This window comes from Manis pentadactyla, chromosome 18 (genome assembly GCF_030020395.1).
Source record: "Manis pentadactyla isolate mManPen7 chromosome 18, mManPen7.hap1, whole genome shotgun sequence".
NCBI classification, from domain to species: Eukaryota; Metazoa; Chordata; class Mammalia; order Pholidota; family Manidae; genus Manis; species Manis pentadactyla.
Window position 1 is genome coordinate 11,941,606 of NC_080036.1, and position 20,058 is coordinate 11,961,663.

The window sequence follows — 20,058 nt, forward strand, 5'->3', positions numbered from 1 at the left end:
TAAACCAGAAACTAGTGGGAACAGTTACCTCCAGAGGCTGAGGGTCTATGGAGTGGATAGATGGGATGAATGGGACCAGTGTAGTGAGGGGAGAGTGACAATTCTCACTATTCTAAGTCTTGGAACCAGTGTAATGTTTCATAAATGCAAAAATAGTTAAAATCAACCATGAGGTGGGGGAACTCAAAATAGAATATAAACAGTGAGAAAGTACATGACTCTATGATTAACAGGTAGTGGATCAGGAGAAAAAAATTAATCTAAGTTTGGGGAATTGTGTTCACCTGGATACTATAAAGGTAAAGAAAAAATTATATTTACATATTGTGATTTAGTTAGTGATTTTCTTTTTAAAAGGGTAAGGTATGGCAATTGTGAAACTACTTCGTGTATATACAGGATTTAGGAAACAAGAAAATATATTGTAGATAATGAAAGGTAGGTTTCTTGCTGTTGGAGAAAGGAGTTACCAGTAATGAAGGAGGGGGGGATAAAATGAGCCTTGTGATTTTGGGTTGTAATCAGAAATAACAGTACGGAGCTATACACACACAAATGGACAGAGAGAGAAATAAATACGTGCATGAGTAAACATATGTATTTTCCAACTCTGTGCACTAGGGGGGCTTAGATATAATGATATTCTAATAGTAATGAATACATGCAATACTCAGATCTTGGTTTCTAAATACTATTTTCTAATACAAAGAACCAGAGCTCCTTGTGATTCTGGGTTTAGGGAAGGAAAGCAGAAGATGAGCCTAGAATGAATCAGAAAATAAGGAAGTGCTCAAAAAAATTGTGTGGGAGTGTTGAAAGGACATAGGGATCAACTTTAAAAAGCTCCTAGTGGTGAAATATCGGAAACTTTTAGCAATAAAAATTAATTATTGCAATAAATGAAAACCCATAGAATACAATAAATAGTATACATCCATACTGATACACAACCAAACACATAAATAAATGGGGGAAAGGACAGTTCTTCCTTGCAGTCAAGATCTAGTGAATAAGTGTAGAAAGTATCATGAAAACAGGAAGTCAGCATTTGGCAAACACCATAATAATAATTACTGCAGGCAAGAGTCATCAGTGGGTGCTAAAATTAATGAGTGAATGAATTCAGTGAGATAAAATATTTGAATGCCTCAAAGTACTTCTTCTTCACAAAATATTTATTAATTACAAAGAGAAAAATAGTAACTTTGCAGTGGAGAAACCTAACATACACCACCTTAACCATATGGTCATATCTAATATAGTAAAAATAAGACATCATGCACTCCTGAATGATCCACTGAAAAGCACACACAATTATCACTGTGTTATTTTTACTAAAAGTGCATAACCCAATCTCATCACAAGAAAATAGCAGATAAATCCAAATTAAGGTCTATCATACAAAATTATTCTAGCAATCTTCAAAAGTGCCCAAAAGGTTGTGAAATACAAAGAATGACAGAAGAACACTCCAAGAACAGGGGCTGGATATAGAGATAAGAAACTATTACAACTAAATCTAATATGGGATCTTACATTGGACTGAACTAGAAAAAAGGTGGACCTGAATAGAAAAAGGATATTAGTGGGACAATTGGCAAAATTCAAATCTTCAGACTAGTTAATAGTATTATATCGATAATAGTTCCCAGTTTTCAAAAATTTTTCTGTGTATTAATGTTATAATAATAGTATAGAAGATGTTAATATTAAAACAGAGTAAAGAATATATAGGAAATCTCTGTACTGTTTTTGAAATTTTCCTGTAAGTCTAAAATTACTTCAAAATAAAATATAAAATGTTGAGAAAAATTAAACAGAAATTTTACTAAAGAAGGTTTATAGCTGGCAGCTAACCTCATGAAACACTGTTTAGCTTCTCAAGTAAACAACTTATAAATTGAAGTCACAAGAAGATACCACTTCACACCCAAACAAGTCAGATTTAAAAAAATAACAACTTTCAATGTTGATAATGATGTGTAGGACAAGAAAATATCATTGGCTGAAGCGGTAAAAAGTCTCCACCTCTGTAAGACTCTTTGGCAGTTTCTTATAAAGTTAAGCAAAGTCCATCTTATGATGAAGCAAATTCCATTTTTATGTAATCACATAAAAGATCTGCTAGCACATTTAAAATAACTAAGAACTAGAAGCAACCCAGATGTCCATTAACAGGCAAATGGATTAACTGTAATATGCCATTCAACGGAATGTTACTCTGCAACTTAAAAAAAATTTGAACCTACTAATATAGGAAGTGACATGGATGAATCTCAATATCATTATGATGAATGGAAGAAGCCAGACATATACTATGTGAATCTAGTTAGATTAATTTCAAAAACAGGCAAATGCTGATAGAAATCAGGACACTGTTTCCTATGAGAATTAGGCTTGGATGGAAGGAGGAAGTAGTGAAGGTTCTTAAATAATAAAAAGATTCCATTTCCTGAATATGTTATAGTTACATGGGTTACATGGTTATATACTTTTAAGAAAACTTATTGAATTAAACAACTAAAGTCCATGCATTATCTGTGCACAAATGTAAGTATTAAAGATAGTAATGAAACACCTCATATGCTGATATGAAATGATTTGCTAGAAATATTAAAATATTTATACATTATATAAATATATAAAAGAAGTTACAGAACATTATAAAAGTGTGTGTATGTATGTATCTATCTATACATAGACATTTTGGGATGTGTATGTGTGTTTATGTGTATATGTCTGAAAGGAAAACAAGAATCTATAACACGAATTGTCTTCAGGAAGAAGAAATTGCAATGGTGGTTATAGAGGACATAATTGAGAAATGAATTATTTTTCACTGAATATCCTTTTGGAAATTCTGAATTTTATAATGTATACTATGACTTAAAAATAAAATTTTATAAAGGCATCTGGGGGAAAGAAGTGTTAGGATTTCCCTAACTTTATTTGAAAATACTTTAAGAAAACATGAGGTGAATATGGCAAAATGCTGATAATGGTGGAACTTGGCTTCCTAGTATCTGCAAGCTGACTGTTCTTTTCTCCTTATACTCTGAATGTTTCCACTGTATTCATAACGAAAAGTGTTATAAAATTCACAACGGAGCAAATCTTTCATTACTAATAACAAGTGAAAATAAGTGGATAACATATCTAAGAATTTATTTTTAAAAATCATTAAAGGAATACAGGAAAAAACATACATAAATCTGAACATCACACACACACACATACAGACAAATTACACCAAAGAGCTGTTTGGGGGAGGTGGGAGAGGGAACTGGTGATGCTAAACATTCATGAGTCATTCTTATTTCACTAAAATAGGCATAGCAAAAATAACCAAACTGGAACGAACATGGATATCAATTGAAACAAGAACTTAAAAGAGAAATGAAAGAACATGTTGCATAGCCTCATGATACTGTGTTTGAAAATTTGCTTGGGTTGTGATTTTCCAGGAGAACAAATTAAATATGATATAAAATAAGAAACAAACAATAACCATAGAAATAAATGAGAAGATTTTTCTAGATAGTCTCATTTCTACTCAAAACCACCAAAAACAAAGGCGAGCTCAGAGACTGAACTGATGCGTATACTTGACTGTTAACACTAGAGCTTTTCAAGACATTCTAGAACACTCAGAACTATTTAACACAATCAGAAAATCTAATATTAAAGCATGACAAAATGAGAAAATTGCAGATTAATTTAACAGTGTACTTGTAAAAATTCCAAATCAAATTAAAGAGTAAAACATTTTTTTCATCACCAAATAGTGTTTTCTCATTCAAGGAATAAAACAAAAGTGCAGTAGTAGAAAATAAATTATTTCACACTGATAAAAGTTTAATTAAAAATTAATACAGCTTATGCAAAAAGCACTTGATTATATCTACCACCTGGTTTTGATTAAAATTCCTTAGAAATATATAAAACATAGGAGACTTTCTAACATGATACTCAAAAATATCTCAAATTTACAATTAGCATCTTATATTGATGATTGAGACAACCTCTATCAAAATAACTTACCTATTAGGACTAAGATCTGATACTACCCCCAGCAGAGTCCTATAAACAAGATAGAACTGTAAACAAATAAATAAATTCACAGTTTGCTCATCTAAGCAAATCACTCTTCTGTCATTGATAACATCTTACACACATTGGCAAACATCTAATTTAAGACAAAAACTTTTATCTAGCCTATCTAGCCTCACATTCCGTTTTCATTTAAACTATGCATGGCAAATTTTGCCCATTCTCTGACTTGAAAAGCCCACCTTAAACCATATCATCCCAGATCCAAAGCTCTAATTTCCTAGTTTTAAAACACTACTAACCCTTGTCAAAGTGGTGTTTTCCATTGCTGGAGTAGGTTTATAAACTCAGCTTTGCTTGATTATTGCTCTTTCTGGGAGTCTTTTGGATACTAGACAAGCAACAATGTGCTGGTCAAATCCAACCATTCCAGCAAAACCTGATTAAGTCAAGGGTGGGTAATTTTAAGTGCTGTGAAAGTACCAGTCAGTAAACTTTATCAATATAACTAAACCCAGATCATTTGGAAGGAAAGAATCAAAACTATCAGTATTTACAAAGGATTTAGTAGATACTTTGAAAAATCTGAAGTAATGGGAAAGAGTAAGTTGACCACTAACCCATAAAAACAAAACAAACTTTCAGATACATAAAAATTATCAAGGAAGAAAATAAATTGAAAGAAAATACCCCACCACAAAGTTAACATATTAACAGTAGTTAAAGTTACTAAATAAAAGATAAGAAAAGACATACCTTGTCCTTGTGTAGGAAGATTTATATTTTTAAAAGCCAATTCTCCCCTATATTATTTATTAAAGTTGATGAAATTGCAGTCTAAACTGTAATTTCCACCAATGAGAAGACACATGAGACAGGAGGCAGAAGAGACACAGATCCACAGAACAAAAATGGAGCCAGTCACAGATGAGAATACAGCATATGTGCAAAGGTGTGGCATTACAGATAAATGGGCAATTATTGGCAAATAATCGCAGGTAATGGCAAATAACTTGGCAACTTTAAGATTTCAAATAAAAAAAATTTCTCATGATTAACTAATTTGAATTTAAAAAAACACAAAAGAATTAGAAGTTAACATAGGTGAAGGGTTTTATGGAATCAATATAAATATCTTTCCAAAATGACATGAAACTCAGAAGCCATAGAAGCAAACATGGTTAACTTGGACATATAACAATCATACACATTCTTATAACAAAAATGATGTTTAAAACTGTGTAAAAAATATCTGTAATACTTGACAATCCAAAGCTTATTCTCCCAATAATAAATGAGCTCTTCAAAATCATGAAGAGACTAAGACTTCCCTCCACCCTCAAAATTGGACATAAAGAGGAAATTAAAAGTACAGATGGCCAGTAAACATGAAAAAATGATCAAACTCAAAACAAAAGAAATACAATTTAAGACAATAGTTTGGGCTATCACACTGGCAAAGATTTTAAGTATTTATAAAATCCATTATCTGTGAGGTGTGGGAAAGCTGGCGATCTCGTTCATTGCCATATGAGGAAAAAATTCTTACCACATTTTTAAGGAAATCTTGTAATAATTTTCAAAATTTGAAATGTGCATATCCTTAATCCCAGTATTTCAACTGCTAAGTATTATGGTATAATAGACATATGCAAAATTAGTGATATATAGGGAGGCTCACTGCACAGAAATTTGGTGCTAACATAAATATCTACGAATGAGAAATGCTTAAAACAATTATATTTCATCTATAAAATAGTCATGCAGTCATTCAACAAATGACACAGAAGTGCATTACTGAAATAGAAAAATGGCATTGAAAAAACTGTTAAAGGAAAGGCAATTTTCAGAAAAATGTGTACAATAGGGCCCCACTTCCAGAACCCCACAATATAGCTTTTAAGTACGTGTGTGTGTGTGTGTGTGTGTGCATATCTATCCACTTAAAAAATGCACACAACTCCCTTAACAGAAGAAAACTGGGGAACAGACTGCGACTAACGAAAGTACTTAATTATATATTAGATATTTAGATATGCTTTGAATTTTTATAAAAATTTACTCAGTTTCTTTTTAATATACCCTATTTAAAAAATTTACCACATGGCAAATGAAAATTATAAATGTATAGTTATGGGATCACTAAGCAATTCCATCATTTTGAGTTTCTTGTGCAATAATATTTCCTCTACTGAGGCTCCTGGGATTGAGTCAGGTGGCAGCAAGGGAAACAGCCGCCATGCCCAAATTAAAGTCTCATCGATGATATCCCGACATGAGCATTTCTCAGTTAAGCATTTCTTATCTGCAGGAGGTGTCCACTGCAACACAGGACAGAGAGGAGTCGCCATGCATGAGGAAGACTGTATCATTGTTTTGCTGAAGCCTGCAGTAGAAGTGATGGCAGCCACAGCACCAAATCCACCTCGCCTTTGCAATCATCACCTGTGAGGACACAGTGGGGAAAATTGGCAACGGTGAAGAACACGTGTTTTAAGGAGACTGACAGAGGAAATGAAATCCTCGTGCACTCCTATATGTGCCTGAACCATCTACTCGGAGTTTGCAGAGAAACCTACATCTTCAGCATCTGGGGCCATGCTGTGGCCAGAAAAATGACTTTAAAACTTCCTAAAATCAAAGATGCCAAACATGGGTGCTGCAGTTTCTCCTTCATTGGCTAAAAAGTTATGGACATCTCCTACCACCTCAGATCTTAATCTGTCTCTTCACTTCTGTATTTGGCTCCTTTAAGTTCTAGATCACTCACTCATTTGATGAATTATTTCAGACAAAACTACTTGACTGCCCTCCAGTCTAATAGTTTTTGAGTATTACTTTATCTCAGGCACACAATTCTCTGGTAACATAATGGATCCAGCCAAGAAGGAGCTCAGTTTATTGGATAATAATAAAAGCTAAGTAAATCTTCCACATTAACAGTAAATGTACTAGTTAAAATGAGAAAAGCTATGTAGGTATATAAGAAAAACTATCACTTAACTCATTATGCAATATGGCCCTTGGAGTCAATTAGATTGCAAAAAAAATCATCAATCTTCAGAAAATTAACATCCAATTTTTCTATCTAGATATTAGAAAGCAAGCACTGTTCTGACAAAAACCTTACCTTCAGAAGATGCCCCTTGGATAACAGGCTTTTTGTTTGGAAAGTTTTGTTTCAGTGATGTATTGGTATCATTTACTCCAAAGAGTTCCCAAGAAGTCATCTTCTGAGGGAAAAACAAATGAGAAATACCACTTCCAGTGAAAAAGGGAATTCAGCTCTAAGCTGAGAAGACACTCTTCGTACTTTTTCATATTAATTTCTTTTGGAACCCGCTTCTCATTCTGTTATACAGCTCTGAAACTACTGTCAGCTGCTCCATGACACTACCCATTACTGTCAGCACATTGCATTAGTGCCCTTCCCCTTGCACATTTCCAAAACCAACTGGATTGCCTGAATACTACTGAAAATTACATCTCTCTTTTTACATCATTTTTTTGGTGCTTAGTTGACAGGGTAATTTACAACAGTACTTTAAAATAATCTACTCATATATCTATTCTCAATAGAAATTTGTGGAGAACCTATCCCATGCCTGGCAATCCATAAGGTGTTTGTGTCATAAAAATCACTCTGAAACATCAGAACATAAGAAGTTAAAAGCCCAGTCATACAAATAAAGAACTGAAAAGTAACTTTGTAAATTGTCTTATCGAGGTAAATTTAGTTTTAGGATAGGATTGTTGAGGAAGTACCACCATTTAGGGAGACCTGTTATTACCCACAGCTGTAACTCCCAATATCTGTGCCCAATCTCATCTGGCTCTTGGATGGATTTTTAACGCTATTTAGCTACAACCAAAAGACATAAAGCTTAAGGAGAGCAAGATCTATCAACTCCTATTCATTTTAGGTCTTTTTCATATAAACATGCTCATACAGTCATACCTAAAAGGGTGTCCAAAGACCACAGGTAGAGATGGAAAACCACTGACTGAGAAGTTGTGAGCTCATTCTGTGGAGACAGCATCCAAGAGATAAGGCAAAGGCACAGGGCCCTTCTAGGCTCTATCAACACCTGACAGGAAGAAAAAAAAGAAAAAGAACATTTTAAGAAAAAAATATGCAGATAGAAATATAAATGCATCTATATTACATATAAAATATACATAAACATGTGAAAAAATCTAATTTAAAAAGAAAATACCATGAATCATGGGTATTTTGTGCTATACAGACTGGGAAGAGTGGTTGTTACTAATTCCATTGTGTGTCATGTGTACAACCTTCAAACATGAACAGCTCTCCCTTCCCTCTGAGGTCCAAAGACACAGAGAGCATCTGGCTATAGGTGCGGGGGCTCGGGGCTGGGGGAAGTAGGTGAAGTGGATAAGGAGGTACCAACTTCAAATGAGAAGATAAATTAGCCACGGGAATGGAAATCCAGCATAGGGAACATAGCTGATAATATTGTAATTTCTTTGTATGTTGACAGATGTTAACTGTACTTATGGTGAGCATTTAGTAATGTATGGGATTGTCAAATCACTATGTTGTACATCTGAAACTAATGTAATATTGTATATCAACTCTATTTTAATTAAAAAAACAAAAAAAGCCAATCTCAATCATAGTGTGCAGTAATTTGAGAAAAATAACTACACAGGTAAGAAGTGCATAGTTTTCTAGCCTGTCACAAACTACGTTTGGGGGCCGTTTCTCATTCTCCTCTAATGCTCTTACTCAACAGGACACACATGCTGAGGCACCAGGGACATACTCTCAATCACATACCTCATTTTGGTCAATGTCTTCATTCCTGAAAAGGAAATAACTATTCAAGGAATTATGCCTTATGCTCTGAGCTAAGCACAGAAATGTCAAAAATCCTAGATTCTACAGGAATGGAAACCATGGAGGATTTACTACATTATTAATGTATATATCTGATGTGAGTACACGAGGCCTCTGGAAATAGATTAAATTACTGACAAGCAACCAAAGTGTCTATCGATAGATGATACACAATAGACTGTTAATCAGCCATAAAAAAAGAAAGAAATCCTGACACTTGTGACAACATGGATACACCTAGAGGACATTATGCTCAGAGAAATAAGGCAGGTGGGGAAAGACAAGTACCGTATGTTTTCACTTACATGTGGAATCTAAAAACAAAACAAAACAAAATGAAGAAAACAGCAGTAGACTCATAGACACTGAGAAGTGACTGGTGGTTACCATGGGGGAGGGGTTGAGGTGGGTGGGTAGGGAGCGTGAGGGGGATAAAGAGGCACAAAATCTCAATCATAATATAAGTTGGTCATGGGGATGGAAGGGCAGCATGTTGGAGAATATAGTCAGTGGTTCTTCAACATCTTGCTATGTTGACAGATAGTAACAACACTAGTTGGGGTGAGGATTTAATAATGGGTGTAACTGATGAATCACTGTGTTGTATACTTGAAACCAATATACTGTATATCAACTATACTTAAAAAAAACTGGCTAGAAACAGTTAAATTTGAATGTGTGGTAGTATATTTCCAAGGGATCTTCTGGAAACCTCATGGAGATAAGTACTGATGTCATTGAGAATCTCTAAATACCAATGGTGTGTTGAGTTTTAAGTGCAACTAGAACCTTGCATTCCTCCACAGTCACATCCCCTTGAGAAAACCCAGTGAGACAGACAACATTCCTGATGGAATCTAGAGAGTCAGTAGTGATGCCTCCTCTTTCATTCCTAATTTTCGTGATGTATGTCTTCTCATTCTGTTTCTTGGTAAGTCCAACTAAAGGCTTGTCAATATCACTAATCTTTGTAGAAATCCAACTTTTCATTTCATGGCTTTTCTCTATAGTTACCCTGGGTTTTATTTTTATGACATTGATTTTTGCTCAAACCCTTGTTACTTACTTCCTTGCAGTTTATTTGGTTCAATTTGTAGTTTAGTCTTTTTCTTGTTCTTAAGGTAGAAGCATAAGTTACTTACTTGAAATATTTCCTCTTTTCTCATGCAGCCATTTAAAACTATAAATTTTCCCGTAGTCATTCTTTAGCTGCATCCTATTCAATTCTAAATGTTTTCTGGTTTCTTTTATTATTTTGTCCTTGATCCATGGGTTTTGTAAAGTATGTTAATTTCCAAATATTAGGCAATTTTACAGTTTTATTTCTGCTTTGATTTCTAATTTAATTTTCTTGTGGTCATATATTCTACATTATTTCAATCTTTTTTAAATTGAGTCTGGTTTTATGATTTAGCAAATGATCTGTGCTGCAGAGTGTTCTAGGTGTGTTTAAAAACAATTGTGTTCTTCTATTGATTGGAATTATATATACATATATATATATATATATATATATGGTCAAGTTGGTTGATAAGATTGCTCAAGTATGATATAAGCACACTGAATTTCTGGCTAAGTGGTATATCTTAGAAGGTCTTAAGAGTCCAGTTATTACCACTTAATTGTCCATTTATCTCTTCAATCATGTCAGTTTTTGCTTTATATAATTTGAGACACTGTGATTAGGTGATTATGTTTATTACACATTCCAGGTTAATTAACACTTCTATCATTATATGATATCCTTGTTCATTTATAGTAATATTTTATCTTAAAATCTATATTCTTTGATGTTCTTATACTGAACTGACAATCCAGCTCTCTTCTGGGAATTTTTTACATGATACAGTTTCCCCATTCTTTTATTTTCAAAGTATTTGTGTATTTGGTTGTAAAGTACATCTCTTATAAACAGTGTATAGTAGTCAATATTTTAATAGACTCGCCCAGTTTGTTTTTTTTAATTAAATATAATTATCACATGGTTGGATTATGTCTGCCAATTTCCTATCTGTTATCTAGATCTTACACTTTTTTAATTCCTCTGTTTATTCAGGGCTGCCTTCTTTTGTATTAGGTAGATATTTTTCTATTATACAATTTAAGTTCTTTGGTTGTTCTTTTGGTATTTTAAAAATCATTTGCTCAGTACTGGTCCTAGGGATTACAAAATGAAACATAAATTATCACAATCTATTTCACATTAACACCAACTTCGTTATATGGCCAGGAAGACTCAACTGAGTCTTGAACTTAGTTTCAGAGAGGTGATTCTATCAATCTTTTTGTCCAGACTTTTTGAGAGATCAACTATTGAAGTCATCATTGATTCAGGCTTGTTTATAAAAGCAACTATGAGCCTTAGATAGGTGACAGGCACTAAACAATAGGATTCCATCACCATTTGAAACAATGACCATGTTATTAAGTCATAGAGACCAGCAAAAACAATCAGTGACCCAGCTATGATGGACTACTATAGAAAGACTCTCACTGTCACTACAGCATTATAAATACCTAAAACAGTATCAGTATTCTCAGGATAAAATATTTACCTTTGTGAGAATTCACACAGGCCCTTGAAAATGGGAGGCAGAATTATTCCCAATACTTTCCTTCAAGTCACATCTCAAGGGGAAGGAATAAACTCTTTCAAATGAAACACAGTTTCTGGTCCACATCAACCTGTGGGAACAGAATAAATATGTGGCAAGATAAGAAGTAAGCCTACCTCGAGAAGCAAGAACAAGCCCAAATAAACAACCTGAACTCACACCTAAAGGAACTCTAAAAAGAGTAACAAACAAAGCCCAACATTAGAAGAAGGAGGGACATAATAAAGATCAGAGAAGAAATAAATAGAGCAGAATGAAACAATAGAAAAAAGTATTGAAACCAAGATCTGGTTGTTTACAAACAAAATAGATAAGCAAAACAGAAAAACCCCTAGCCAGACTTATCAAGAAAAAAGAGGAAACAAATAAACAAAATCAGAAATGAAAAAGGAGAGGTTATAACTGACACCACATCAATTCAAAGAATTATAAGAGAATTGTATGAAAAACTATATACAAATAAATTGGACAACCTGAAAGAAAAAGACAAACTCCTAGAAATGTATAACCTTCCAAGACTGACCCAAAAAGACACAGAAAATCCAAACAGACTGATTACCAGTAAAAAAATGTAACTGGTAACTCTACCCCATGCTCATGGATAGGAAGAAGTAATCTTGTCAAAATGGCTATCATGCCCAATGCAATCCCTGTTAAATACCAACAGCATTTTTCAATGAACTAGAGCAAATAATCCCAAAATTTGTATGGAACCACAAAATAACTCAGAAAGAATAGCAAAGCTGGGGGTATCAAGGTACACTACAAAAGTACAGTAACCTAAACTGTATGTTACTGGCACAAGAACAGATCCAGAGATCGATGCAATAGAACAGAGAGCCCAGAAATAAACCCATACATATATTTTCCATTAATATATGACAAAGGAGCCATGAATGCACAATGGAGAACAGTCTCTTATGGACTGAGTTAAAGACCCAAATATAGGAAATGAAACCATTAAACTCTTAGAAGAGAACATAGGCAAAAATATTTTGAACATAAGCATGAGCAATTTTTTCTGGACACATCTCTCACAAGGGAGACTGTATCAAACTAAAATTTTCTCTACAGTAAATGAGACCATCAAGCAAAACAAAAAGGCAACCTATAGTGTGGGGGAATATATTTGTAAATGAACTATCTGATAAGGGGTTAACATCCAAAATATATAAAGAACACATATGCCTCAACACCAAAACCCCCCAAATAACCTCATTAAAAAATGGGCAGAGGACCTGACAGACATTTTTCCAAAGAAGAAATACAGTTGGCCAACAGGCACATGAAAAGATGCTGCACATCATTAGTCATCAGGGAAATGAACATCAAAACCACAGTGAGATATTATCTCACACCAGTCAGAACAGCCACTATCACCCTCCTACACAGTTGGTGGGAATGTAAATTGGTGCAGTCACTGTGGAAAGCAGTATGGAGGTTTCTCAAAAAACTAAAAATAGAAATACCATACAACTCACTAAATACAACTCATTAATTCCATATCTCAGAATTTACCCAAAGAAAAAAAATTCATGTTTCAAAAAGATATATGTACCTCTATGCTTACTGCAACATCATTTACAATAGACAAAACATGGAAGCAACGAGAGTGTCTGTCAATACACTGGTTCAGTCAAATCATCTGATGGATAAAGGCGATGTGGTACATATACACTATGGAATATTATTCAGACATTAAAAAAAGAAAGAAATCCTGCCATTTGCAACAACATGGAGGGACTAGAGGGCATTATGCTCAGTGAAATAAGCCAGGTGGACAAAGACATATACCATATGATTTCACTTACATGTGGAACCTAAAAAAAAAACAAAGCAAAATGAACAAAACAGCAGTTGACTCATAGACACTGAGAAGTTACCATCTGGTGGGGTTGGAGTGGGTGGGAGAAATAGGTGAAGGAGATAAAGCAGCACAAAATCTCAATCATAATATAAATTAGTCATGGGGATGAGTACAGCATAGAGGATATAATCAACAGTTCCGTAACATATTTCTATGTTGACAGTAATTACACTAGTTGGGTGAGGATTTAATAATGTATGTAACTATTAATCACTATATTGTATACATGAAACCATCATAATATTGTGTATCAACTATAGTTCAATTAAAGAAAAGAATTTCATTGGTGTTGTGTAGAGCCTGTCAATTCAACAGCATGAGGTCTTCTTTAAGGCATTTGTTCTTTTCCAGAATTTTTTCACTTTCTCAGTTTTCGTGCTGATGCCTCATGCAGAAGAGTAGGCATGGGGATAATGGCAAGGCTGTTCCTCACAGTGTGGCTACAGAAGCTTGTTTCTCCTGAGAAGTGTGTATTCCCCAATGCCACTGAGGCCCCAACAGTGTGGCCTGGGGACTATCACCTTGGAAATAGGATGGGAAATACTTCATGGCCCCACGTCCAACTCTCCCTCCATGCACACTCCCAGCCCCTCTAGTCACATGTCCATGGGTGCTGTGCCTCTGTGAGAACCTCCAGCACTGCTGTGACCATACTGTGTGGAATCATGTGTAACATAACCTTGTGTATCCTCTGCAAGTTGCCAGGTTCTTGAGCTCAAGCAAGTTAAGTACTCTGATTTATAGACGATTGTTCTTTATTCCCCTATCACGGCATTTTGTGATTGACAGAAATACATATGAATATCTTATGACTAAATTGTTCAGTCAACATTTTCCTGGAACTGCAAGTATACTCAGATAGTCTGGTTGCACATTTAAATTTGTCTGACAGAAAACGTTGGATAATATTTGCTCTGTTGGAGGCTAAACACTAACACAATTCATATTGTTGGAATAACATCAGAAGTATCCTTGGAGAGTGATATATAGCTTATTTAATAGGTGGGTCTATTATTGAACCCCACTATCTTGTGCCTGGCATACCAATAGACATGTTTATTTCTAATCTTTCCACAACTGTATTCTCACAGAGTGATAAGGACAAAATTCAGGTGTCATAGGAAGATGTTTATTCCTTCCCATTGAAATATTAAGGAGAGGCCCATCCTCAAAGGCCAGTGGAAATCCTCAGGTTGGTAAGCATTTTTCCCTAACAGGAAGGTGTGGATCACTGACATGGGGGCTGATATCCGTGACTTCATAGGGTGAAAAACTATGTTCCAGAGTGATGAACTCCAGAAGGCTCAGTGTCTTTCACTTTCCGAGGAACACAGTGCCACCATAATAAATAGTCTTGTTGAAAAAATCTGAACAAAATGAGTCACACAATTACTTCTGTGAAACTGAGGTCCAGCACAGATACTCACTCTAAAAAAATATATATATATGGGGTCTTTTGTGCTTCCGTATAATTTTAGGATTATTTCCTCTAGTTCATTGAAAAATGCCATCGGCATTTTGATAGGGACTGCACTGAATCTGTTCATTGCTTTGGGCAGGATGGCCATTTTGACAATATTAATTCTTCCTATCCATGAGCATGGGATAGAGTTCTATTTATTTTGTCTTCTTTATTTCTTTCATTGGTGTCTTATAGTTTTCAGAGTACACATCTTTCACCTCCTTGGTTAGGTTTATTCCTACGTCTTTTATTCTTTTTGATGCAATTGTAAATGTAATTGTTTTCCTGATTTCTCTTTTTGCTAGTTTGTTGTTAGTATGTAGGAGTGCAACATATTTCTGTATATTGATTTTATGTCTGCAACTTTGCTGAATCCAATTATTAGTTCTAATAGATTTTTGGTGGAGTCTTCAGAGTTTTCTATATACAGTATCAAGTCATTTGCAAATAGTAACAGTTTTACTCCCTCCTTACCAGTTGGATGACTTTTATCTTTTTTCTTGTCTCATTGCCATGGCTAGGACTTCCAGTACTATGTTGAATAAAAGTGGTGAAAGTGACATCCTTGTCTCGTTCCTCATCTTAGAGGAAAAGCTTTCAGCTTTTCGCCACTGAGTATAGTGTGAGTTTGTCATATATGGGCTTTATTATGTTGAGGTACATACCCTCTATGCCCATTTTGTTGAGAGTTTCTAACATTAATGGATGTTGCATTTTATCAAATTGAGATCATACGGTTTTTATCTTTCCTTTTTTTTAATTGTGTGCCACATTAGGATTGTACCATCCCTGGAATAAATCCCACTTGGTCATGATAGATGATCCTTTTGATCTATTTTTGAATTTGGCTTGCTAATATTGTGTTGAGGATTTTTGCATCTACATTCATCAAGGATATTGGTCTGTAATTTTCTTTTTTTTTAATTTTCTTTGTCTGGTTTTGGTATTAAAGTGATGCTGGCCTCATAGAATGAGTTTGGAAGCATACCCTCTTCTATTTTTTGGAATACTTTAAGAAGGATGGCATTATCTCTTCTTTGAATGTCTGGTAGAATTTCCCTGTGAAGCTACTTGGTCCTGGAATTTTGTTTTCTGGGAGTTTTCTGATTACCAATTCAGTTTTCTTTACTGGTAATCAGTCTGCTCAGATTATTTAGAAAAACAATAAAAGTAACCAAGCAAAAATCTTATAAAAAATTATATGTCACCTTGAGAGTCCAGTATTGTGTTGCTTCTCAGATAAGGGAGCTGATAAAACAACAAAATTAGCTCTTCTTTGGTGAGGTGGTAAGAATTTCATGCAATTACAGTATTATTTCCAACCTCTAAACTATAGGGGAAATTAGAGGAGATGAGAAAGGAAAACTTCTGAATTGAATAAGATATTATATAGAATTAATTATATACATTCACTGATCACCTATATGATAATAATAATAAAAATACAATTGCTTCATGGAACAGAAGAGTGTAGAAAGATCTGATAAAAGTTTCTCCAATGAACCCTCAGCATCACTCATTAAAACTGGCATCTTCCTTAAGACACTTCCTTAAAAATATTAACCAAAAGAATTAGGAATACAGTAATTTTTACAATTAAACATATGTAATGCAGCATATACTTGTGTCCATCACTGAAATGCCTAGAAAATTTCTCACTGGTAACAGGAAGAAAGAATTATACTAATTCCTGTGACTGGCCTAACAAGCAAATTAAAACTTACTCAGAAACACTCCCACAGATAGAATCCATTCTTCAATTTCCACATATTTCCTTTATCTAAAATATAATTGACTAATATTGCAATAACATTGTATGGCAATAGATGGTAACTACATGTTTGGTGAGCATTTAATAATGCACATCAATGTCAAATCACCTTGTTGTACACCTATAACTAACAAAATATTTTATATCAAAAGAATAATAATTGATAAGTAAAGACTGATATCTTTTGAACTATCTAATTGAACTAAATACATCCCTTGGGTCTCCCTACTCATGTGCTGGTTCTCTACGGTCTGGTTACCATGAGTGTGTGGATGCTGCCAGCCAGCAGTCAAAGAGTTTCCATGGCATCCCTAAATCAGATATTAATAGACATCTGTACAGTTTATTTCCATTAATGTATACAGTCGGAGTAGCTTCCAGATACCCCAGTCCTGGCTACAGTACTACCTGACCAAGTGAACCCCCTCCACATCGTTACTTAGCATGGTCCCTGTCCTGGACCTCAGCTCACAGAAGTGATTTTGTCACTCATTTTGTTCAGATTCCAACATTTTTTGAAGTCATCATTGATCTAGGCACTTTTGTAAAAGAGACCTCGATCCTGAGCACTCAGGAGTCCGTCTCCCTGGGACACACTGACCCACACTGTTCTATCATGGAGAACAGCCACTTCGGTCAATGACCAGCCTCATAACTGACTTGCTACTCAGAATGTCATTATTATAGGAGAGTTACAGTGTCATGAGAAGAATGTCAGTATTTTCAGGACAAAATGCTTACTGATGCAAAATTCCTACTGGCTTTTGAGGATGAAATAGCAGGAATATTTTCAGTAGTTTCTTTCATGTCAAGAAGAAGGTATGAACTCTTTCATATGAAACCCAGCCAGTGCTCCATGTCCATCTGTGTAAATAGAGTAAAAATAAGGAAAGATGAGATGTATACATGTCCATTTATCAAACATGCATAAGACAGGAGGGTTTATTAGGTATCTTCATATCAATGTGCCCATATTATTTTACTAGGATATTTCTGATGTTATTCAAAGGGAGAAAGCACAAAAGCCTTAGAAGTAAAAGAGACAAAATACTGGATGGCTCACCAGGAAATTAATGACTCACATTATTTGGATTAACAGATACTTCATAAACTAATTAAGTACCTGATTACAGAAAATCTAATAAAAACATCCATAAGAAGAAAATTTATTTAAAGCTTGTTATTACTATTGGAATGCATTGTTTTGCCCCATGCCAGAAAAGGTAACAGGTAGAAGTGAAGTTAGTACTTCTTTGCTATGGTGGTGAGCATTCCATGCAATTCCAAAATCACTTTCATTTACAAAGCAAAGAAGAAATTGAAGAAGTTGTAAAACAAAACCTTCCCAAATGAACATTTACTGATATGAGATAATAAGGAATTAACAATAGCTACTCATTTGATTGTCTATATAACTATAAAATTATGCTTGTTCCTTTGAAATGAAAACCCCCACTGGCCCTTGAAAATGGGAGGCAGAATTATTACCAATACTTTTGTTCATTTTGTGTTTCAAGGGGAAGAAATAAAACCTTTTATATGAAACCAAGATCTTGGTCCATGCTGATATGTTAGCAATGAGTAAAATTATTGAAAGAGGAGTATACATGTCCATATGTTATCCACACCCAACATAAGAGGTTTACTATGTACACATATACGAAAATACTATTTCTCTAGCATAATCTTCTGATGTTATTTGAAAGAAAGGAAGCATAAAAATATTGTGAGTAAAATACACAGTAGCCTCAGATCACCCAAATTATTAAGGTCTCATATTGGATTAACAGACTCTTTTCAAAATCATTTGTAATCTTGTTTGCCAAAAATAAATAATAGAAACAACCCAGGGAAATATATTTATTAAAAGTTGCAATATTACCTCTAGAGTTCATTATTCTGGTCATTCCCATAGAAGGAAGCTGGTACAAGTGACAAAATCAGCCACTCACTGGAGCAGTGTATCATCCTGTATCTACAAAATGTATTGGGGAATTTGACAAAGGCATCATTATTCAAAGTTTTCTAATAACACGCTATAAGGAACAAGCCTAGTATTTACTTGACTGTACAATAAGAAAGATTATGTTCACTACTTGGAACAAGGTAGCGATGAACATCACATGATCTCTGTCTTCAAGTTTCCCCAAATGTACCCCTCAGCACCAGGCATTTAAACTAGGGTCTCCCTTTCATCACTAACTATGAAACCCACAAACAAAATATGAATATTAGGCAACAAATTGACCTAGAATATTCAGAATTGGAAATATAATCATTTTATAATTTATAATGTTTAATGATTTCATGACTCAAATGTCCAGAAAGTTCCTCTCTGGGTAACAGAAAAAAATAGAACTGCTCCAATTCTTGGGACTTGAAAGGCAAGGAAATGAAATGTCATTTAAGACATTTGACAAATAAGAACTCTTCAATTGCCATGTTTCTTTTACTTAAGAGATAAATAAGAAAACACTCGTATCTTTAGCTTTGATTACCTAATTGACTTCAATACACTGCTTCTCTGAGGATTTTGGCAGCTAAGAAAAATGTGTGAATGGCTCAAGGGTAGGTATAACCATATACCACTGGTCTCCCTACTCATGTGCTGGTTCTCCAGGGCCTGGTTACTATGAGGGTGTGGACGCTGCCAGCCAGCACTCGAAGAGTTTCCATGGTATCCCTAAATTAGATGTTTATAGATACCTATACAATTCATTTCCCTTAATGTATACAATCAGAGTAGATTTTAGATACCCCAGTCCTGGCTACAGTACTACCTGACCAGCTGAACCCTCTCCACATTACTACTTAGCATGGTCCCTGTCCTGGACCTCAGCTCACAGAAGTGATTTTGTCACTCATTTTGTTCAGATTCCAACGAGATCCATTTTTGAAGTCATCATCGATCCAGGCACTTTTGTATAAGGGACCTTGATCCTGAGCTGTGGCAGCCACTGAGCATTCAGGAATCCACTCTACTTAATCATGGAGACCAGCATTATAGACAGTGATTCAGTCCCATGGGGGACTAGCATAACCAGAGCCTCACTGTCAGAGAAATGATATCATATGCTAAGAGGAATCAATGTGCTAAGTCAATATCTTCAACAGAATGCTTACCTATGTGAGAATTACCACTGGCCCTTTCAAATGTATTGGCAGAATTATTCCTGAAATGTACCTTCATTGCTCAAGAAGAGGGAATAAACTCTTTCATATAACCCCAGTTCTTGGTCCACCTGGAACTGCAATAATAGAATAAATACATGCACATGAGAAGTAGTAATGTCCGTTTATCAACCAAGAAAAGATGGCAGCGTTCATTATTTATCTGAATTGAAGTACATTATTTACTTAGATGTTTAAAATATTATTCCAAGCAGAGAAAGAATCAAAATGCTGTAAAAAAGAAGACAGCATGAATAA

The 20,058-nt window shown here is 34.7% G+C and overlaps 1 long non-coding RNA gene and 2 pseudogenes across 2 annotated transcripts; all 3 read right to left on the reverse strand.

The window, feature by feature from the left end:
- Positions 1–921: 921 nt before the first annotated feature.
- LOC118908798 (uncharacterized) lies at positions 922–19,873 on the reverse strand. Of its 2 annotated transcripts, XR_008994642.1 has the most exons (8): positions 19,753–19,873; positions 18,512–18,604; positions 17,371–17,493; positions 16,067–16,181; positions 11,470–11,599; positions 8,009–8,138; positions 7,181–7,283; positions 922–6,495 (listed from the first exon to the last, which is right to left on the reverse strand). It is a non-coding gene; the product is annotated as an uncharacterized LOC118908798 (long non-coding RNA). The 2 variants fall into 2 exon arrangements; XR_008994643.1 differs by lacking the exon at positions 16,067–16,181.
- On the reverse strand, positions 17,088–17,163 carry LOC118908839 (small nucleolar RNA SNORD116; annotated as a pseudogene).
- On the reverse strand, positions 19,460–19,541 carry LOC118908837 (small nucleolar RNA SNORD116; annotated as a pseudogene).
- Positions 19,874–20,058: the final 185 nt, after the last annotated feature.